The 20,191-nt window shown below is 43.8% G+C and overlaps 27 non-coding genes across 27 annotated transcripts; all 27 read right to left on the bottom strand.

Annotated features, from left to right (window-relative positions):
* Positions 1 to 1,031: 1,031 nt before the first annotated feature.
* On the bottom strand, positions 1,032 to 1,103 carry trnae-cuc (transfer RNA glutamic acid (anticodon CUC)). Its single transcript has one exon. It is a non-coding gene; the product is annotated as a tRNA-Glu (tRNA).
* Positions 1,104 to 1,212: 109 nt separating this feature from the next.
* trnae-cuc (transfer RNA glutamic acid (anticodon CUC)) lies at positions 1,213 to 1,284 on the bottom strand. Its single transcript has one exon. It is a non-coding gene; the product is annotated as a tRNA-Glu (tRNA).
* A 1,152-nt stretch (positions 1,285 to 2,436) lies between these two features.
* trnae-cuc (transfer RNA glutamic acid (anticodon CUC)) lies at positions 2,437 to 2,508 on the bottom strand. Its single transcript has one exon. It is a non-coding gene; the product is annotated as a tRNA-Glu (tRNA).
* A 100-nt stretch (positions 2,509 to 2,608) lies between these two features.
* On the bottom strand, positions 2,609 to 2,680 carry trnae-cuc (transfer RNA glutamic acid (anticodon CUC)). Its single transcript has one exon. It is a non-coding gene; the product is annotated as a tRNA-Glu (tRNA).
* A 1,153-nt stretch (positions 2,681 to 3,833) lies between these two features.
* Positions 3,834 to 3,905, bottom strand: trnae-cuc (transfer RNA glutamic acid (anticodon CUC)). Its single transcript has one exon. It is a non-coding gene; the product is annotated as a tRNA-Glu (tRNA).
* Positions 3,906 to 4,014: 109 nt separating this feature from the next.
* trnae-cuc (transfer RNA glutamic acid (anticodon CUC)) lies at positions 4,015 to 4,086 on the bottom strand. Its single transcript has one exon. It is a non-coding gene; the product is annotated as a tRNA-Glu (tRNA).
* A 1,153-nt stretch (positions 4,087 to 5,239) lies between these two features.
* On the bottom strand, positions 5,240 to 5,311 carry trnae-cuc (transfer RNA glutamic acid (anticodon CUC)). The gene has a single exon. It is a non-coding gene; the product is annotated as a tRNA-Glu (tRNA).
* A 109-nt stretch (positions 5,312 to 5,420) lies between these two features.
* trnae-cuc (transfer RNA glutamic acid (anticodon CUC)) lies at positions 5,421 to 5,492 on the bottom strand. The gene has a single exon. It is a non-coding gene; the product is annotated as a tRNA-Glu (tRNA).
* Positions 5,493 to 6,645: 1,153 nt separating this feature from the next.
* trnae-cuc (transfer RNA glutamic acid (anticodon CUC)) lies at positions 6,646 to 6,717 on the bottom strand. Its single transcript has one exon. It is a non-coding gene; the product is annotated as a tRNA-Glu (tRNA).
* Positions 6,718 to 6,826: 109 nt separating this feature from the next.
* trnae-cuc (transfer RNA glutamic acid (anticodon CUC)) lies at positions 6,827 to 6,898 on the bottom strand. Its single transcript has one exon. It is a non-coding gene; the product is annotated as a tRNA-Glu (tRNA).
* Positions 6,899 to 8,051: 1,153 nt separating this feature from the next.
* trnae-cuc (transfer RNA glutamic acid (anticodon CUC)) lies at positions 8,052 to 8,123 on the bottom strand. The gene has a single exon. It is a non-coding gene; the product is annotated as a tRNA-Glu (tRNA).
* Positions 8,124 to 8,232: 109 nt separating this feature from the next.
* trnae-cuc (transfer RNA glutamic acid (anticodon CUC)) lies at positions 8,233 to 8,304 on the bottom strand. Its single transcript has one exon. It is a non-coding gene; the product is annotated as a tRNA-Glu (tRNA).
* A 1,153-nt stretch (positions 8,305 to 9,457) lies between these two features.
* Positions 9,458 to 9,529, bottom strand: trnae-cuc (transfer RNA glutamic acid (anticodon CUC)). The gene has a single exon. It is a non-coding gene; the product is annotated as a tRNA-Glu (tRNA).
* A 109-nt stretch (positions 9,530 to 9,638) lies between these two features.
* On the bottom strand, positions 9,639 to 9,710 carry trnae-cuc (transfer RNA glutamic acid (anticodon CUC)). Its single transcript has one exon. It is a non-coding gene; the product is annotated as a tRNA-Glu (tRNA).
* A 1,153-nt stretch (positions 9,711 to 10,863) lies between these two features.
* trnae-cuc (transfer RNA glutamic acid (anticodon CUC)) lies at positions 10,864 to 10,935 on the bottom strand. The gene has a single exon. It is a non-coding gene; the product is annotated as a tRNA-Glu (tRNA).
* A 1,328-nt stretch (positions 10,936 to 12,263) lies between these two features.
* trnae-cuc (transfer RNA glutamic acid (anticodon CUC)) lies at positions 12,264 to 12,335 on the bottom strand. Its single transcript has one exon. It is a non-coding gene; the product is annotated as a tRNA-Glu (tRNA).
* A 109-nt stretch (positions 12,336 to 12,444) lies between these two features.
* On the bottom strand, positions 12,445 to 12,516 carry trnae-cuc (transfer RNA glutamic acid (anticodon CUC)). Its single transcript has one exon. It is a non-coding gene; the product is annotated as a tRNA-Glu (tRNA).
* Positions 12,517 to 13,669: 1,153 nt separating this feature from the next.
* Positions 13,670 to 13,741, bottom strand: trnae-cuc (transfer RNA glutamic acid (anticodon CUC)). The gene has a single exon. It is a non-coding gene; the product is annotated as a tRNA-Glu (tRNA).
* A 109-nt stretch (positions 13,742 to 13,850) lies between these two features.
* trnae-cuc (transfer RNA glutamic acid (anticodon CUC)) lies at positions 13,851 to 13,922 on the bottom strand. The gene has a single exon. It is a non-coding gene; the product is annotated as a tRNA-Glu (tRNA).
* Positions 13,923 to 15,075: 1,153 nt separating this feature from the next.
* On the bottom strand, positions 15,076 to 15,147 carry trnae-cuc (transfer RNA glutamic acid (anticodon CUC)). Its single transcript has one exon. It is a non-coding gene; the product is annotated as a tRNA-Glu (tRNA).
* A 109-nt stretch (positions 15,148 to 15,256) lies between these two features.
* trnae-cuc (transfer RNA glutamic acid (anticodon CUC)) lies at positions 15,257 to 15,328 on the bottom strand. The gene has a single exon. It is a non-coding gene; the product is annotated as a tRNA-Glu (tRNA).
* Positions 15,329 to 16,481: 1,153 nt separating this feature from the next.
* Positions 16,482 to 16,553, bottom strand: trnae-cuc (transfer RNA glutamic acid (anticodon CUC)). Its single transcript has one exon. It is a non-coding gene; the product is annotated as a tRNA-Glu (tRNA).
* Positions 16,554 to 16,662: 109 nt separating this feature from the next.
* On the bottom strand, positions 16,663 to 16,734 carry trnae-cuc (transfer RNA glutamic acid (anticodon CUC)). The gene has a single exon. It is a non-coding gene; the product is annotated as a tRNA-Glu (tRNA).
* Positions 16,735 to 17,887: 1,153 nt separating this feature from the next.
* Positions 17,888 to 17,959, bottom strand: trnae-cuc (transfer RNA glutamic acid (anticodon CUC)). The gene has a single exon. It is a non-coding gene; the product is annotated as a tRNA-Glu (tRNA).
* A 109-nt stretch (positions 17,960 to 18,068) lies between these two features.
* Positions 18,069 to 18,140, bottom strand: trnae-cuc (transfer RNA glutamic acid (anticodon CUC)). The gene has a single exon. It is a non-coding gene; the product is annotated as a tRNA-Glu (tRNA).
* A 1,153-nt stretch (positions 18,141 to 19,293) lies between these two features.
* Positions 19,294 to 19,365, bottom strand: trnae-cuc (transfer RNA glutamic acid (anticodon CUC)). The gene has a single exon. It is a non-coding gene; the product is annotated as a tRNA-Glu (tRNA).
* A 109-nt stretch (positions 19,366 to 19,474) lies between these two features.
* trnae-cuc (transfer RNA glutamic acid (anticodon CUC)) lies at positions 19,475 to 19,546 on the bottom strand. Its single transcript has one exon. It is a non-coding gene; the product is annotated as a tRNA-Glu (tRNA).
* Positions 19,547 to 20,191: the final 645 nt, after the last annotated feature.

Here is a 20,191-nt window from a genome sequence, read left to right as displayed (position 1 = left end):
CTTGTTTAACAAACTATAGTTTTGGCAAGTCGGTTAGGACATGTACTTTGTGCATGACACAAGTCATTTTTCCAACAATTGTTTACAGACAGATTATTTCACTTATAATTCACTGTATCACAAATCCAGTGGGTCAGAGGTTTACATACACTAAGTTGGCTGTGCCTTTAAACGGGCGTGGAAAATTCCCGAAAATGATGTCATGGCTTTAGAAGCTTCTGATAGGCTAATTGACATCATTTGAGTCAATTGGAGGTGTACCTGTAGATGTATTTCAAGGCCTACCTTTGAACTCGGTGCCTCTTTGCTTGACATCATGGGAAAATCAAAAGAAATCAGCCAAGACCTCAGAAAACAATTGTAGACCTCCACAAGTCTGGTTCATCCTTGGGAGCAATTTCCAAACGCCTGAAGGTACCGAGTTCATCTGTAGAAAAAATGGTACGCAAGTAAAAACACCATGTGACCACGCAGCCGTCATACCGCTCAGGAAGGAGACGCGTTCTGTCTCCTAGAGATGAATGTACTTTGGTGCGAAAAGTGCAAATCAATCCCAGAACAACAGCAAAGGACCTTGTGAAGATGCTGGAGGAAACAGGTCCAAAAGTATCTACATCCACAGTAAAACGAGTCCTATATCGACATAACCTGAAAGGCTGCTCAGCAAGGAAGAAGCTGCTGCTCCAAAACTGCCATAAAAAAGCCTGACTGCAGTTTGTGGACAAAGATCCTACTTTTTGAAGAAATGACCTCTGGTCTGATGAAACAAAAATATAACTATTTGCCTATAATGACCATTGTTATGTTTGGAGGCAAAAGGTGGAGGCTTGCAAGCCGAAGAACACCATCCCAACCGTGAAGCACAGGGGTGGCAGCATCATGTTGTGGGGGTGCTTTGCTGCAGGAGGGACTGGTGCACCACTAGAAAACAAGGTAAGGATAATGCAGGGGAAATCAGTTTGCAATTAAAGTGGTACATATGTGCGATTACCTACTAAATTCAGTGTGACAGGTTGCATAACAAAGACTGGTTCCCTGACCGGGAATCGAACCCGGGCCGTGGCGGTGAGAGCACCGAATCCTAACCACTAGACCATCAGGGAAGGATAACACAAAGCAAATCGGTTCTCAATTTGAAATGCTACATATGTGCGATGTCCGCCCAAATTTTTTGTGACAGGTTGCACAAGTAAAAAGGTCGCAAATGATAATTTCCCTCACCGGGAATCGAACCCGGGCCGCGGCGGTGAGAGCGACAAATCCTAACCACTAGACCACCAGGGAAGGATACTTCTGTGCAAATCGGTTTACAATTTGAAATGGTACATACAGTTGAAGTCGGAAGTTTACGTACACTTATGTTGGAGTCATTAAAAGTCGTTTGTCAACCACTCCACACATGTCTTGTTTAACAAACTATAGTTTTGGCAAGTCGGTTAGGACATGTACTTTGTGCATGACACAGTCATTTTTACAACAATTGTTTACAGACAGATTATTTCACTTATAATTCACTGTATCACAAATCCAGTGGGTCAGAGGTTTACATACACTAAGTTGGCTGTGCCTTTAAACAGCGTGGAAAATTCCCGAAAATGATGTCATGGCTTTAGAAGCTTCTGATAGGCTAATTGACATCATTTGAGTCAATTGGAGGTGTACCTGTAGATGTATTTCAAGGCCTACCTTTAAACTCGGTGCCTCTTTGCTTGACATCATGGGAAAATCAAAAGAAATCAGCCAAGACCTCAGAAAACAATTGTAGACCTCCACAAGTCTGGTTCATCCTTGGGAGCAATTTCCAAACGCCTGAAGGTACCGAGTTCATCTGTAGAAAAAATGGTACGCAAGTAAAAACACCATGTGACCACGCAGCCGTCATACCGCTCAGGAAGGAGACGCGTTCTGTCTCCTAGAGATGAACGTACTTTGGTGCGAAAAGTGCAAATCAATCCCAGAACAACAGCAAAGGACCTTGTGAAGATGCTGGAGGAAACAGGTCCAAAAGTATCTACATCCACAGTAAAACGAGTCCTATATCGACATAACCTGAAAGGCCGCTCAGCAAGGAAGAAGCTGCTGCTCCAAAACTGCCATAAAAAAGCCTGACTGCAGTTTGTGGACAAAGATCCTACTTTTTGGAGAAATGTCCTCTGGTCTGATGAAACAAAAATATAACTATTTGGCCATAATGACCATTGTTATGTTTGGAGGCAAAAGGTGGAGGCTTGCAAGCCGAAGAACACCATCCCAACCGTGAAGCACAGGGGTGGCAGCATCATGTTGTGGGGGTGCTTTGCTGCAGGAGGGACTGGTGCACCACTAGAAAACAAGGTAAGGATAATGCAGGGGAAATCAGTTTGCAATTAAAGTGGTACATATGTGCGATTACCTACTAAATTCAGTGTGACAGGTTGCACAAGTTACAAAGACTAGTTCCCTGACCGGGAATCGAACCCGGGCCACGGCAGTGAGAGCACCGAATCCTAACCACTAGACCATCAGGGAAGGATAACACAAAGCAAATCGGTTCTCAATTTGAAATGCTACATATGTGCGATGTCCGCCCAAATTTTTTGTGACAGGTTGCACAAATAACAAAGACTAGTACCCTGACCGGGAATCGAACCCGGGCCGCGGCGGTGAGAGCGCCGAATCCTAACCACTAGACTACCAGGGAAGGATACTTCTGTGCAAATCGGTTTACAATTTGAAATGGTACATACATTTGAAGTCGGAAGTTTACGTACACTTATGTTGGAGTCATTAAAAGTCGTTTGTCAACCACTCCACACATGTCTTGTTTAACAAACTATAGTTTTGGCAAGTCGGTTAGGACATGTACTTTGTGCATGACACAAGACATTTTTCCAACAATTGTTTACAGACAGATTATTTCACTTATAATTCACTGTATCACAAATCCAGTGGGTCAGAGGTTTACATACACTAAGTTGGCTGTGCCTTTAAACAGCGTGGAAAATTCCCGAAAATGATGTCATGGCTTTAGAAGCTTCTGATAGGCTAATTGACATCATTTGAGTCAATTGGAGGTGTACCTGTAGATGTATTTCAAGGCCTACCTTTAAACTCAGTGCCTCTTTGCTTGACATCATGGGAAAATCAAAAGAAATCAGCCAAGACCTCAGAAAACAATTGTAGACCTCCACAAGTCTGGTTCATCCTTGGGAGCAATTTCCAAACGCCTGAAGGTACCGAGTTCATCTGTAGAAAAAATGGTACGCAAGTAAAAACACCATGTGACCACGCAGCCGTCATACCGCTCAGGAAGGAGACGCGTTCTGTCTCCTAGAGATGAACGTACTTTGGTGCGAAAAGTGCAAATCAATCCCAGAACAACAGCAAAGGACCTTGTGAAGATGCTGGAGGAAACAGGTCCAAAAGTATCTACATCCACAGTAAAACGAGTCCTATATCGACATAACCTGAAAGGCCGCTCAGCAAGGAAGAAGCTGCTGCTCCAAAACTGCCATAAAAAAGCCTGACTGCAGTTTGTGGACAAAGATCCTACTTTTTGGAGAAATGTCCTCTGGTCTGATGAAACAAAAATATAACTATTTGGCCATAATGACCATTGTTATGTTTGGAGGCAAAAGGTGGAGGCTTGCAAGCCGAAGAACACCATCCCAACCGTGAAGCACAGGGGTGGCAGCATCATGTTGTGGGGGTGCTTTGCTGTAGGAGGGACTGGTGCACCACTAGAAAACAAGGTAAGGATAATGCAGGGGAAATCAGTTTGCAATTAAAGTGGTACATATGTGCAATTACCTACTAAATTCAGTGTGACAGGTTGCACAAGTAACAAAGACTAGTTCCCTGACCGGGAATCGAACCCGGGCCGCGGCGGTGAGAGCACCGAATCCTAACCACTAGACCATCAGGGAAGGATAACCCAAAGCAAATCGGTTCTCAATTTGAAATGCTACATATGTGCGATGTCCGCCCAAATTTTTTGTGACAGGTTGCACAAGTAAAAAGGTCGCAAATGATAAGTTCCCTGACCGGGAATCGAACCCGGGCCGCGGCGGTGAGAGCGCCAAATCCTAACCACTAGACCACCAGGGAAGGATACTTTTGTGCAAATCGGTTTACAATTTGAAATGGTACATACAGTTGAAGTCGGAAGTTTACGTACACTTATGTTGGAGTCATTAAAAGTCGTTTGTCAACCACTCCACACATGTCTTGTTTAACAAACTATAGTTTTGGCAAGTCGGTTAGGACATGTACTTTGTGCATGACACAAGTCATTTTTCCAACAATTGTTTACAGACAGATTATTTCACTTATAATTCACTGTATCACAAATCCAGTGGGTCAGAGGTTTACATACACTAAGTTGGCTGTGCCTTTAAACAGCGTGAAAAATTCCCGAAAATGATGTCATGGCTTTAGAAGCTTCTGATAGGCTAATTGACATCATTTGAGTCAATTGGAGGTGTACCTGTAGATGTATTTCAAGGCCTACCTTTAAACTCGGTGCCTCTTTGCTTGACATCATGGGAAAATCAAAAGAAATCAACAAAGACCTCAGAAAACAATTGTAGACCTCCACAAGTCTGGTTCATCCTTGGGAGCAATTTCCAAACGCCTGAAGGTACCGAGTTCATCTGTAGAAAAAATGGTACGCAAGTAAAAACACCATGTGACCACGCAGCCGTCATACCGCTCAGGAAGGAGACGCGTTCTGTCTCCTAGAGATGAACGTACTTTGGTGCGAAAAGTGCAAATCAATCCCAGAACAACAGCAAAGGACCTTGTGAAGATGCTGGAGGAAACAGGTCCAAAAGTATCTACATCCACAGTAAAACGAGTCCTATATCGACATAACCTGAAAGGCCGCTCAGCAAGGAAGAAGCTGCTGCTCCAAAACTGCCATAAAAAAGCCTGACTGCAGTTTGTGGACAAAGATCGTACTTTTTGGAGAAATGTCCTCTGGTCTGATGAAACAAAAATATAACTATTTGGCCATAATGACCATTGTTATGTTTGGAGGCAAAAGGTGGAGGCTTGCAAGCCGAAGAACACCATCCCAACCGTGAAGCACAGGGGTGGCAGCATCATGTTGTGGGGGTGCTTTGCTGCAGGAGGGACTGGTGCACCACTAGAAAACAAGGTAAGGATAATGCAGGGGAAATCAGTTTGCAATTAAAGTGGTACATATGTGCAATTACCTACTAAATTCAGTGTGACAGGTTGCACAAGTAACAAAGACTAGTTCCCTGACCGGGAATCGAACCCGGGCCGCGGCGGTGAGAGCACCGAATCCTAACCACTAGACCATCAGGGAAGGATAACCCAAAGCAAAGCGGTTCTCAATTTGAAATGCTACATATGTGCGATGTCCGCCGAATTTTTTTGTGACAGGTTGCACAAGTAATAAGGTCGCAAATGATAAGTTCCCTGACCGGGAATCGAACCCGGGCCGCGGCGGTGAGAGCGCCAAATCCTAACCACTAGACCACCAGGGAAGGATACTTTTGTGCAAATCGGTTTACAATTTGAAATGGTACATACAGTTGAAGTCGGAAGTTTACGTACACTTATGTTGGAGTCATTAAATGTCGTTTGTCAACCACTCCACACATGTCTTGTTTAACAAACTATAGTTTTGGCAAGTCGGTTAGGACATGTACTTTGTGCATGACACAAGTCATTTTTCCAACAATTGTTTACAGACAGATTATTTCACTTATAATTCACTGTATCACAAATCCAGTGGGTCAGAGGTTTACATACACTAATTTGGCTGTGCCTTTAAACAGCGTGGAAAATTCCCGAAAATGATGTCATGGCTTTAGAAGCTTCTGATAGGCTAATTGACATCATTTGAGTCAATTGGAGGTGTACCTGTAGATGTATTTCAAGGCCTACCTTTAAACTCGGTGCCTCTTTGCTTGACATCATGGGAAAATCAAAAGAAATCAACCAAGACCTCAGAAAACAATTGTAGACCTCCACAAGTCTGGTTCATCCTTGGGAGCAATTTCCAAATGCCTGAAGGTACCGAGTTCATCTGTAGAAAAAATGGTACGCAAGTAAAAACACCATGTGACCACGCAGCCGTCATACCGCTCAGGAAGAAGACGCGTTCTGTCTCCTAGAGATGAACGTACTTTGGTGCGAAAAGTGCAAATCAATCCCAGAACAACAGCAAAGGACCTTGTGAAGATGCTGGAGGAAACAGGTCCAAAAGTATCTACATCCACAGTAAAACGAGTCCTATATCGACATAACCTGAAAGGCCGCTCAGCAAGGAAGAAGCTGCTGCTCCAAAACTGCCATAAAAAAGCCTGACTGCAGTTTGTGGACAAAGATCCTACTTTTTGGAGAAATGTCCTCTGGTCTGATGAAACAAAAATATAACTATTTGGCCATAATGACCATTGTTATGTTTGGAGGCAAAAGGTGGAGGCTTGCAAGCCGAAGAACACCATCCCAACCGTGAAGCACAGGGGTGGCAGCATCATGTTGTGGGGGTGCTTTGCTGCAGGAGGGACTGGTGCACCACTAGAAAACAAGGTAAGGATAATGCAGGGGAAATCAGTTTGCAATTAAAGTGGTACATATGTGCAATTACCTACTAAATTCAGTGTGACAGGTTGCACAAGTAACAAAGACTAGTTCCCTGACCGGGAATCGAACCCGGGCCGCACCGGTGAGAGCACTGAATCCTGACCACTAGACCATCAGGGAAGGATAACCCAAAGCAAATCGGTTCTCAATTTGAAATGCTACATATGTGCGATGTCCGCCCAAATTTTTTGTGACAGGTTGCACAAGTAAAAAGGTCGCAAATGATAAGTTCCCTGACCGGGAATCGAACCCGGGCCGCGGCGGTGAGAGCGCCAAATCCTAACCACTAGACCACCAGGGAAGGATACTTTTGTGCAAATCGGTTTACAATTTGAAATGGTACATACAGTTGAAGTCGGAAGTTTACGTACACTTATGTTGGAGTCATTAAAAGTCGTTTGTCAACCACTCCACACATGTCTTGTTTAACAAACTATAGTTTTGGCAAGTCGGTTAGGACATGTACTTTGTGCATGACACAAGACATTTTTCCAACAATTGTTTACAGACAGATTATTTCACTTATAATTCACTGTATCACAAATCCAGTGGGTCAGAGGTTTACATACACTAAGTTGGCTGTGCCTTTAAACAGCGTGGAAAATTCCCGAAAATGATGTCATGGCTTTAGAAGCTTCTGATAGGCTAATTGACATCATTTGAGTCAATTGGAGGTGTACCTGTAGATGTATTTCAAGGCCTACCTTTAAACTCGGTGCCTCTTTGCTTGACATCATGGGAAAATCTAAAGAAATCAACCAAGACCTCAGAAAACAATTGTAGACCTCCACAAGTCTGGTTCATCCTTGGGAGCAATTTCCAAACGCCTGAAGGTACCGAGTTCATCTGTAGAAAAAATGGTACGCAAGTAAAAACACCATGTGACCACGCAGCCGTCATACCGCTCAGGAAGGAGACGCGTTCTGTCTCCTAGAGATGAACGTACTTTGGTGCGAAAAGTGCAAATCAATCCCAGAACAACAGCAAAGGACCTTGTGAAGATGCTGGAGGAAACAGGTCCAAAAGTATCTACATCCACAGTAAAACGAGTCCTATATCGACATAACCTGAAAGGCCGCTCAGCAAGGAAGAAGCTGCTGCTCCAAAACTGCCATAAAAAAGCCTGACTGCAGTTTGTGGACAAAGATCGTACTTTTTGGAGAAATGTCCTCTGGTCTGATGAAACAAAAATATAACTATTTGGCCATAATGACCATTGTTATGTTTGGAGGCAAAAGGTGGAGGCTTGCAAGCCGAAGAACACCATCCCAACCGTGAAGCACAGGGGTGGCAGCATCATGTTGTGGGGGTGCTTTGCTGCAGGAGGGACTGGTGCACCACTAGAAAACAAGGTAAGGATAATGCAGGGGAAATCAGTTTGCAATTAAAGTGGTACATATGTGCAATTACCTACTAAATTCAGTGTGACAGGTTGCACAAGTAACAAAGACTAGTTCCCTGACCGGGAATCGAACCCGGGCCGCGGCGGTGAGAGCACCGAATCCTAACCACTAGACCATCAGGGAAGGATACCCCAAAGCAAATCGGTTCTCAATTTGAAATGCTACATATGTGCGATGTCCGCCCAAATTTTTTGTGACAGGTTGCACAAGTAAAAAGGTCGCAAATGATAAATTCCCTGACCGGGAATAGAACCCGGGCCGTGGCGGTGAGAGCGCCAAATCCTAACCACTAGACCACCAGGGAAGGATACTTTTGTGCAAATCGGTTTACAATTTGAAATGGTACATACAGTTGAAGTCGGAAGTTTACGTACACTTATGTTGGAGTCATTAAAAGTCGTTTGTCAACCACTCCACACATGTCTTGTTTAACAAACTATAGTTTTGGCAAGTCGGTTAGGACATGTACTTTGTGCATGACACAACTCATTTTTCCAACAATTGTTTACAGACAGATTATTTCACTTATAATTCACTGTATCACAAATCCAGTGGGTCAGAGGTTTACATACACTAAGTTGGCTGTGCCTTTAAACAGCGTGGAAAATTCCCGAAAATGATGTCATGGCTTTAGAAGCTTCTGATAGGCTAATTGACATCATTTGAGTCAATTGGAGGTGTACCTGTAGATGTATTTCAAGGCCTACCTTTAAACTCGGTGCCTCTTTGCTTGACATCATGGGAAAATCAAAAGAAATCAACCAAGACCTCAGAAAACAATTGTAGACCTCCACAAGTCTGGTTCATCCTTGGGAGCAATTTCCAAATGCCTGAAGGTACCGAGTTCATCTGTAGAAAAAATGGTACGCAAGTAAAAACACCATGTGACCACGCAGCCGTCATACCGCTCAGGAAGAAGACGCGTTCTGTCTCCTAGAGATGAACGTACTTTGGTGCGAAAAGTGCAAATCAATCCCAGAACAACTGCAAAGGACCTTGTGAAGATGCTGGAGGAAACAGGTCCAAAAGTATCTACATCCACAGTAAAACGAGTCCTATATCGACATAACCTGAAAGGCCGCTCAGCAAGGAAGAAGCTGCTGCTCCAAAACTGCCATAAAAAAGCCTGACTGCAGTTTGTGGACAAAGATCGTACTTTTTGGAGAAATGTCCTCTGGTCTGATGAAACAAAAATATAACTATTTGGCCATAATGACCATTGTTATGTTTGGAGGCAAAAGGTGGAGGCTTGCAAGCCGAAGAACACCATCCCAACCGTGAAGCACAGGGGTGGCAGCATCATGTTGTGGGGGTGCTTTGCTGCAGGAGGGACTGGTGCACCACTAGAAAACAAGGTAAGGATAATGCAGGGGAAATCAGTTTGCAATTAAAGTGGTACATATGTGCAATTACCTACTAAATTCAGTGTGACAGGTTGCACAAGTAACAAAGACTAGTTCCCTGACCGGGAATCGAACCCGGGCCGCGGCGGTGAGAGCACCGAATCCTAACCACTAGACCATCAGGGAAGGATACCCCAAAGCAAATCGGTTCTCAATTTGAAATGCTACATATGTGCGATGTCCGCCCAAATTTTTTGTGACAGGTTGCACAAGTAAAAAGGTCGCAAATGATAAATTCCCTGACCGGGAATAGAACCCGGGCCGTGGCGGTGAGAGCGCCAAATCCTAACCACTAGACCACCAGGGAAGGATACTTTTGTGCAAATCGGTTTACAATTTGAAATGGTACATACAGTTGAAGTCGGAAGTTTACGTACACTTATGTTGGAGTCATTAAAAGTCGTTTGTCAACCACTCCACACATGTCTTGTTTAACAAACTATAGTTTTGGCAAGTCGGTTAGGACATGTACTTTGTGCATGACACAACTCATTTTTCCAACAATTGTTTACAGACAGATTATTTCACTTATAATTCACTGTATCACAAATCCAGTGGGTCAGAGGTTTACATACACTAAGTTGGCTGTGCCTTTAAACAGCGTGGAAAATTCCCGAAAATGATGTCATGGCTTTAGAAGCTTCTGATAGGCTAATTGACATCATTTGAGTCAATTGGAGGTGTACCTGTAGATGTATTTCAAGGCCTACCTTTAAACTCGGTGCCTCTTTGCTTGACATCATGGGAAAATCAAAAGAAATCAACCAAGACCTCAGAAAACAATTGTAGACCTCCACAAGTCTGGTTCATCCTTGGGAGCAATTTCCAAATGCCTGAAGGTACCGAGTTCATCTGTAGAAAAAATGGTACGCAAGTAAAAACACCATGTGACCACGCAGCCGTCATACCGCTCAGGAAGAAGACGCGTTCTGTCTCCTAGAGATGAACGTACTTTGGTGCGAAAAGTGCAAATCAATCCCAGAACAACTGCAAAGGACCTTGTGAAGATGCTGGAGGAAACAGGTCCAAAAGTATCTACATCCACAGTAAAACGAGTCCTATATCGACATAACCTGAAAGGCCGCTCAGCAAGGAAGAAGCTGCTGCTCCAAAACTGCCATAAAAAAGCCTGACTGCAGTTTGTGGACAAAGATCGTACTTTTTGGAGAAATGTCCTCTGGTCTGATGAAACAAAAATATAACTATTTGGCCATAATGACCATTGTTATGTTTGGAGGCAAAAGGTGGAGGCTTGCAAGCCGAAGAACACCATCCCAACCGTGAAGCACAGGGGTGGCAGCATCATGTTGTGGGGGTGCTTTGCTGCAGGAGGGACTGGTGCACCACTAGAAAACAAGGTAAGGATAATGCAGGGGAAATCAGTTTGCAATTAAAGTGGTACATATGTGCAATTACCTACTAAATTCAGTGTGACAGGTTGCACAAGTAACAAAGACTAGTTCCCTGACCGGGAATCGAACCCGGGCCGCGGCGGTGAGAGCACCGAATCCTAACCACTAGACCATCAGGGAAGGATACCCCAAAGCAAATCGGTTCTCAATTTGAAATGCTACATATGTGCGATGTCCGCCCAAATTTTTTGTGACAGGTTGCACAAGTAAAAAGGTCGCAAATGATAAATTCCCTGACCGGGAATAGAACCCGGGCCGTGAGAGCGCCAAATCCTAACCACTAGACCACCAGGGAAGGATACTTTTGTGCAAATCGGTTTACAATTTGAAATGGTACATACAGTTGAAGTCGGAAGTTTACGTACACTTATGTTGGAGTCATTAAAAGTCGTTTGTCAACCACTCCACACATGTCTTGTTTAACAAACTATAGTTTTGGCAAGTCAGTTAGGACATGTACTTTGTGCATGACACAACTCATTTTTCCAACAATTGTTTACAGACAGATTATTTCACTTATAATTCACTGTATCACAAATCCAGTGGGTCAGAGGTTTACATACACTAAGTTGGCTGTGCCTTTAAACAGCGTGGAAAATTCCCGAAAATGATGTCATGGCTTTAGAAGCTTCTGATAGGCTAATTGACATCATTTGAGTCAATTGGAGGTGTACCTGTAGATGTATTTCAAGGCCTACCTTTAAACTCGGTGCCTCTTTGCTTGACATCATGGGAAAATCAAAAGAAATCAACCAAGACCTCAGAAAACAATTGTAGACCTCCACAAGTCTGGTTCATCCTTGGGAGCAATTTCCAAATGCCTGAAGGTACCGAGTTCATCTGTAGAAAAAATGGTACGCAAGTAAAAACACCATGTGACCACGCAGCCGTCATACCGCTCAGGAAGAAGACGCGTTCTGTCTCCTAGAGATGAACGTACTTTGGTGCGAAAAGTGCAAATCAATCCCAGAACAACAGCAAAGGACCTTGTGAAGATGCTGGAGGAAACAGGTCCAAAAGTATCTACATCCACAGTAAAACGAGTCCTATATCGACATAACCTGAAAGGCCGCTCAGCAAGGAAGAAGCTGCTGCTCCAAAACTGCCATAAAAAAGCCTGACTGCAGTTTGTGGACAAAGATCCTACTTTTTGGAGAAATGTCCTCTGGTCTGATGAAACAAAAATATAACTATTTGGCCATAATGACCATTGTTATGTTTGGAGGCAAAAGGTGGAGGCTTGCAAGCCGAAGAACACCATCCCAACCGTGAAGCACAGGGGTGGCAGCATCATGTTGTGGGGGTGCTTTGCTGCAGGAGGGACTGGTGCACCACTAGAAAACAAGGTAAGGATAATGCAGGGGAAATCAGTTTGCAATTAAAGTGGTACATATGTGCAATTACCTACTAAATTCAGTGTGACAGGTTGCACAAGTAACAAAGACTAGTTCCCTGACCGGGAATCGAACCCGGGCCGCGGCGGTGAGAGCACCGAATCCTAACCACTAGACCATCAGGGAAGGATAACCCAAAGCAAATCGGTTCTCAATTTGAAATGCTACATATGTGCGATGTCCGCCCAAATTTCTTGTGACAGGTTGCACAAGTAAAAAGGTCGCAAATGATAAGTTCCCTGACCGGGAATCGAACCCGGGCCGCGGCGGTGAGAGCGCCAAATCCTAACCACTAGACCATCAGGGAAGGATACTTTTGTGCAAATCGGTTTACAATTTGAAATGGTACATACAGTTGAAGTCGGAAGTTTACGTACACTTATGTTGGAGTCATTAAAAGTCGTTTGTCAACCACTCCACACATGTCTTGTTTAACAAACTATAGTTTTGGCAAGTCGGTTAGGACATGTACTTTGTGCATGACACAAGTCATTTTTCCAACAATTGTTTACAGACAGATTATTTCACTTATAATTCACTGTATCACAAATCCAGTGGGTCAGAGGTTTACATACACTAATTTGGCTGTGCCTTTAAACAGCGTGGAAAATTCCCGAAAATGATGTCATGGCTTTAGAAGCTTCTGATAGGCTAATTGACATCATTTGAGTCAATTGGAGGTGTACCTGTAGATGTATTTCAAGGCCTACCTTTAAACTCGGTGCCTCTTTGCTTGACATCATGGGAAAATCAAAAGAAATCAACCAAGACCTCAGAAAACAATTGTAGACCTCCACAAGTCTGGTTCATCCTTGGGAGCAATTTCCAAATGCCTGAAGGTACCGAGTTCATCTGTAGAAAAAATGGTACGCAAGTAAAAACACCATGTGACCACGCAGCCGTCATACCGCTCAGGAAGAAGACGCGTTCTGTCTCCTAGAGATGAACGTACTTTGGTGCGAAAAGTGCAAATCAATCCCAGAACAACAGCAAAGGACCTTGTGAAGATGCTGGAGGAAACAGGTCCAAAAGTATCTACATCCACAGTAAAACGAGTCCTATATCGACATAACCTGAAAGGCCGCTCAGCAAGGAAGAAGCTGCTGCTCCAAAACTGCCATAAAAAAGCCTGACTGCAGTTTGTGGACAAAGATCCTACTTTTTGGAGAAATGTCCTCTGGTCTGATGAAACAAAAATATAACTATTTGGCCATAATGACCATTGTTATGTTTGGAGGCAAAAGGTGGAGGCTTGCAAGCCGAAGAACACCATCCCAACCGTGAAGCACAGGGGTGGCAGCATCATGTTGTGGGGGTGCTTTGCTGCAGGAGGGACTGGTGCACCACTAGAAAACAAGGTAAGGATAATGCAGGGGAAATCAGTTTGCAATTAAAGTGGTACATATGTGCAATTACCTACTAAATTCAGTGTGACAGGTTGCACAAGTAACAAAGACTAGTTCCCTGACCGGGAATCGAACCCGGGCCGCAGCGGTGAGAGCACCGAATCCTAACCACTAGACCATCAGGGAAGGATAACCCAAAGCAAATCGGTTCTCAATTTGAAATGCTACATATGTGCGATGTCCGCCCAAATTTTTTGTGACAGGTTGCACAAGTAAAAAGGTCGCAAATGATAAGTTCCCTGACCGGGAATCGAACCCGGGCCGCGGCGGTGAGAGCGCCAAATCCTAACCACTAGACCACCAGGGAAGGATACTTTTGTGCAAATCGGTTTACAATTTGAAATGGTACATACAGTTGAAGTCGGAAGTTTACGTACACTTATGTTGGAGTCATTAAAAGTCGTTTGTCAACCACTCCACACATGTCTTGTTTAACAAACTATAGTTTTGGCAAGTCGGTTAGGACATGTACTTTGTGCATGACACAACTAATTTTTCCAACAATTGTTTACAGACAGATTATTTCACTTATAATTCACTGTATCACAAATCCAGTGGGTCAGAGGTTTACATACACTAAGTTGGCTGTGCCTTTAAACAGCGTGGAAAATTCCCGAAAATGATGTCATGGCTTTAGAAGCTTCTGATAGGCTAATTGACATCATTTGAGTCAATTGGAGGTGTACCTGTAGATGTATTTCAAGGCCTACCTTTAAACTCGGTGCCTCTTTGCTTGACATCATGGGAAAATCTAAAGAAATCAACCAAGACCTCAGAAAACAATTGTAGACCTCCACAAGTCTGGTTCATCCTTGGGAGCAATTTCCAAACGCCTGAAGGTACCGAGTTCATCTGTAGAAAAAATGGTACGCAAGTAAAAACACCATGTGACCACGCAGCCGTCATACCGCTCAGGAAGGAGACGCGTTCTGTCTCCTAGAGATGAACGTACTTTGGTGCGAAAAGTGCAAATCAATCCCAGAACAACAGCAAAGGACCTTGTGAAGATGCTGGAGGAAACAGGTCCAAAAGTATCTACATCCACAGTAAAACGAGTCCTATATCGACATAACCTGAAAGGCCGCTCAGCAAGGAAGAAGCTGCTGCTCCAAAACTGCCATAAAAAAGCCTGACTGCAGTTTGTGGACAAAGATCCTACTTTTTGGAGAAATGTCCTCTGGTCTGATGAAACAAAAATATAACTATTTGGCCATAATGACCATTGTTATGTTTGGAGGCAAAAGGTGGAGGCTTGCAAGCCGAAGAACACCATCCCAACCGTGAAGCACAGGGGTGGCAGCATCATGTTGTGGGGGTGCTTTGCTGCAGGAGGGACTGGTGCACCACTAGAAAACAAGGTAAGGATAATGCAGGGGAAATCAGTTTGCAATTAAAGTGGTACATATGTGCAATTACCTACTAAATTCAGTGTGACAGGTTGCACAAGTAACAAAGACTAGTTCCCTGACCGGGAATCGAACCCGGGCCGCGGCGGTGAGAGCACCGAATCCTAACCACTAGACCATCAGGGAAGGATACCCCAAAGCAAATCGGTTCTCAATTTGAAATGCTACATATGTGCGATGTCCGCCCAAATTTTTTGTGACAGGTTGCACAAGTAAAAAGGTCGCAAATGATAAATTCCCTGACCGGGAATAGAACCCGGGCCGTGGCGGTGAGAGCGCCAAATCCTAACCACTAGACCACCAGGGAAGGATACTTTTGTGCAAATCGGTTTACAATTTGAAATGGTACATACAGTTGAAGTCGGAAGTTTACGTACACTTATGTTGGAGTCATTAAAAGTCGTTTGTCAACCACTCCACACATGTCTTGTTTAACAAACTATAGTTTTGGCAAGTCGGTTAGGACATGTACTTTGTGCATGACACAAGTCATTTTTCCAACAATTGTTTACAGACAGATTATTTCACTTATAATTCACTGTATCACAAATCCAGTGGGTCAGAGGTTTACATACACTAATTTGGCTGTGCCTTTAAACAGCGTGGAAAATTCCCGAAAATGATGTCATGGCTTTAGAAGCTTCTGATAGGCTAATTGACATCATTTGAGTCAATTGGAGGTGTACCTGTAGATGTATTTCAAGGCCTACCTTTAAACTCGGTGCCTCTTTGCTTGACATCATGGGAAAATCAAAAGAAATCAACCAAGACCTCAGAAAACAATTGTAGACCTCCACAAGTCTGGTTCATCCTTGGGAGCAATTTCCAAATGCCTGAAGGTACCGAGTTCATCTGTAGAAAAAATGGTACGCAAGTAAAAACACCATGTGACCACGCAGCCGTCATACCGCTCAGGAAGAAGACGCGTTCTGTCTCCTAGAGATGAACGTACTTTGGTGCGAAAAGTGCAAATCAATCCCAGAACAACAGCAAAGGACCTTGTGAAGATGCTGGAGGAAACAGGTCCAAAAGTATCTACATCCACAGTAAAACGAGTCCTATATCGACATAACCTGAAAGGCCGCTCAGCAAGGAAGAAGCTGCTGCTCCAAAACTGCCATAAAAAAGCCTGACTGCAGTTTGTGGACAAAGATCCTACTTTTTGGAGAAATGTCCTCTGGTCTGATGAAACAAAAATATAACTATTTGGCCATAATGACCATTGTTATGTTTGGAGGCAAAAGGTGGAGGCTTGCAAGCCGAAGAACACCATCCCAACCGTGAAGCACAGGGGTGGCAGCATCATGTTGTGGGGGTGCTTTGCTGCAGGAGGGACTGGTGCACCACTAGAAAACAAGGTAAGGATAATGCAGGGGAAATCAGTTTGCAATTAAAGTGGTACATATGTGCAATTACCTACTAAATTCAGTGTGACAGGTTGCACAAGTAACAAAGACTAGTTCCCTGACCGGGAATCGAACCCGGGCCGCAGCGGTGAGAGCACCGAATCCTAACCACTAGACCATCAGGGAAGGATAACCCAAAGCAAATCGGTTCTCAATTTGAAATGCTACATATGTGCGATGTCCGCCCAAATTTTTTGTGACAGGTTGCACAAGTAAAAAGGTCGCAAATGATAAGTTCCCTGACCGGGAATCGAACCCGGGCCGCGGCGGTGAGAGCGCCAAATCCTAACCACTAGACCACCAGGGAAGGATACTTTTGTGCAAATCGGTTTACAATTTGAAATGGTACATACAGTTGAAGTCGGAAGTTTACGTACACTTATGTTGGAGTCATTAAAAGTCGTTTGTCAACCACTCCACACATGTCTTGTTTAACAAACTATAGTTTTGGCAAGTCGGTTAGGACATGTACTTTGTGCATGACACAACTAATTTTTCCAACAATTGTTTACAGACAGATTATTTCACTTATAATTCACTGTATCACAAATCCAGTGGGTCAGAGGTTTACATACACTAAGTTGGCTGTGCCTTTAAACAGCGTGGAAAATTCCCGAAAATGATGTCATGGCTTTAGAAGCTTCTGATAGGCTAATTGACATCATTTGAGTCAATTGGAGGTGTACCTGTAGATGTATTTCAAGGCCTACCTTTAAACTCGGTGCCTCTTTGCTTGACATCATGGGAAAATCTAAAGAAATCAACCAAGACCTCAGAAAACAATTGTAGACCTCCACAAGTCTGGTTCATCCTTGGGAGCAATTTCCAAACGCCTGAAGGTACCGAGTTCATCTGTAGAAAAAATGGTACGCAAGTAAAAACACCATGTGACCACGCAGCCGTCATACCGCTCAGGAAGGAGACGCGTTCTGTCTCCTAGAGATGAACGTACTTTGGTGCGAAAAGTGCAAATCAATCCCAGAACAACAGCAAAGGACCTTGTGAAGATGCTGGAGGAAACAGGTCCAAAAGTATCTACATCCACAGTAAAACGAGTCCTATATCGACATAACCTGAAAGGCCGCTCAGCAAGGAAGAAGCTGCTGCTCCAAAACTGCCATAAAAAAGCCTGACTGCAGTTTGTGGACAAAGATCCTACTTTTTGGAGAAATGTCCTCTGGTCTGATGAAACAAAAATATAACTATTTGGCCATAATGACCATTGTTATGTTTGGAGGCAAAAGGTGGAGGCTTGCAAGCCGAAGAACACCATCCCAACCGTGAAGCACAGGGGTGGCAGCATCATGTTGTGGGGGTGCTTTGCTGCAGGAGGGACTGGTGCACCACTAGAAAACAAGGTAAGGATAATGCAGGGGAAATCAGTTTGCAATTAAAGTGGTACATATGTGCAATTACCTACTAAATTCAGTGTGACAGGTTGCACAAGTAACAAAGACTAGTTCCCTGACCGGGAATCGAACCCGGGCCGCGGCGGTGAGAGCACCGAATCCTAAGCACTAGACCATCAGGGAAGGATACCCCAAAGCAAATCGGTTCTCAATTTGAAATGCTACATATGTGCGATGTCCGCCCAAATTTTTTGTGACAGGTTGCACAAGTAAAAAGGTCGCAAATGATAAATTCCCTGACCGGGAATAGAACCCGGGCCGTGGCGGTGAGAGCGCCAAATCCTAACCACTAGACCACCAGGGAAGGATACTTTTGTGCAAATCGGTTTACAATTTGAAATGGTACATACAGTTGAAGTCGGAAGTTTACGTACACTTATGTTGGAGTCATTAAAAGTCGTTTGTCAACCACTCCACACATGTCTTGTTTAACAAACTATAGTTTTGGCAAGTCGGTTAGGACATGTACTTTGTGCATGACACAACTCATTTTTCCAACAATTGTTTACAGACAGATTATTTCACTTATAATTCACTGTATCACAAATCCAGTGGGTCAGAGGTTTACATACACTAAGTTGGCTGTGCCTTTAAACAGCGTGGAAAATTCCCGAAAATGATGTCATGGCTTTAGAAGCTTCTGATAGGCTAATTGACATCATTTGAGTCAATTGGAGGTGTACCTGTAGATGTATTTCAAGGCCTACCTTTAAACTCGGTGCCTCTTTGCTTGACATCATGGGAAAATCAAAAGAAATCAACCAAGACCTCAGAAAACAATTGTAGACCTCCACAAGTCTGGTTCATCCTTGGGAGCAATTTCCAAATGCCTGAAGGTACCGAGTTCATCTGTAGAAAAAATGGTACGCAAGTAAAAACACCATGTGACCACGCAGCCGTCATACCGCTCAGGAAGAAGACGCGTTCTGTCTCCTAGAGATGAACGTACTTTGGTGCGAAAAGTGCAAATCAATCCCAGAACAACAGCAAAGGACCTTGTGAAGATGCTGGAGGAAACAGGTCCAAAAGTATCTACATCCACAGTAAAACGAGTCCTATATCGACATAACCTGAAAGGCCGCTCAGCAAGGAAGAAGCTGCTGCTCCAAAACTGCCATAAAAAAGCCTGACTGCAGTTTGTGGACAAAGATCCTACTTTTTGGAGAAATGTCCTCTGGTCTGATGAAACAAAAATATAACTATTTGGCCATAATGACCATTGTTATGTTTGGAGGCAAAAGGTGGAGGCTTGCAAGCCGAAGAACACCATCCCAACCGTGAAGCACAGGGGTGGCAGCATCATGTTGTGGGGGTGCTTTGCTGCAGGAGGGACTGGTGCACCACTAGAAAACAAGGTAAGGATAATGCAGGGGAAATCAGTTTGCAATTAAAGTGGTACATATGTGCAATTACCTACTAAATTCAGTGTGACAGGTTGCACAAGTAACAAAGACTAGTTCCCTGACCGGGAATCGAACCCGGGCCGCGGCGGTGAGAGCACCGAATCCTAACCACTAGACCATCAGGGAAGGATAACCCAAAGCAAATCGGTTCTCAATTTGAAATGCTACATATGTGCGATGTCCGCCCAAATTTTTTGTGACAGGTTGCACAAGTAAAAAGGTCGCAAATGATAAGTTCCCTGACCGGGAATCGAACCCGGGCCGCGGCGGTGAGAGCGCCAAATCCTAACCACTAGACCATCAGGGAAGGATACTTTTGTGCAAATCGGTTTACAATTTGAAATGGTACATACAGTTAAAGTCGGAAGTTTACGTACACTTATGTTGGAGTCATTAAAAGTCGTTTGTCAACCACTCCACACATGTCTTGTTTAACAAACTATAGTTTTGGCAAGTCGGTTAGGACATGTACTTTGTGCATGACACAAGTCATTTTTCCAACAATTGTTTACAGACAGATTATTTCACTTATAATTCACTGTATCACAAATCCAGTGGGTCAGAGGTTTACATACACTAAGTTGGCTGTGCCTTTAAACAGCGTGAAAAATTCCCGAAAATGATGTCATGGCTTTAGAAGCTTCTGATAGGCTAATTGACATCATTTGAGTCAATTGGAGGTGTACCTGTAGATGTATTTCAAGGCCTACCTTTAAACTCGGTGCCTCTTTGCTTGACATCATGGGAAAATCAAAAGAAATCAACAAAGACCTCAGAAAACAATTGTAGACCTCCACAAGTCTGGTTCATCCTTGGGAGCAATTTCCAAACGCCTGAAGGTACCGAGTTCATCTGTAGAAAAAATGGTACGCAAGTAAAAACACCATGTGACCACGCAGCCGTCATACCGCTCAGGAAGGAGACGCGTTCTGTCTCCTAGAGATGAACGTAC

Source organism: Salmo salar, chromosome 04, assembly GCF_965601325.2.
Source record: "Salmo salar chromosome 04, fSalSal1, whole genome shotgun sequence".
Classification (NCBI taxonomy): domain Eukaryota; kingdom Metazoa; phylum Chordata; class Actinopteri; order Salmoniformes; family Salmonidae; genus Salmo; species Salmo salar.
The sequence above is the reverse complement of the archived record's forward strand: the minus strand, read 5'-3'. Positions and strand labels throughout refer to the sequence as shown.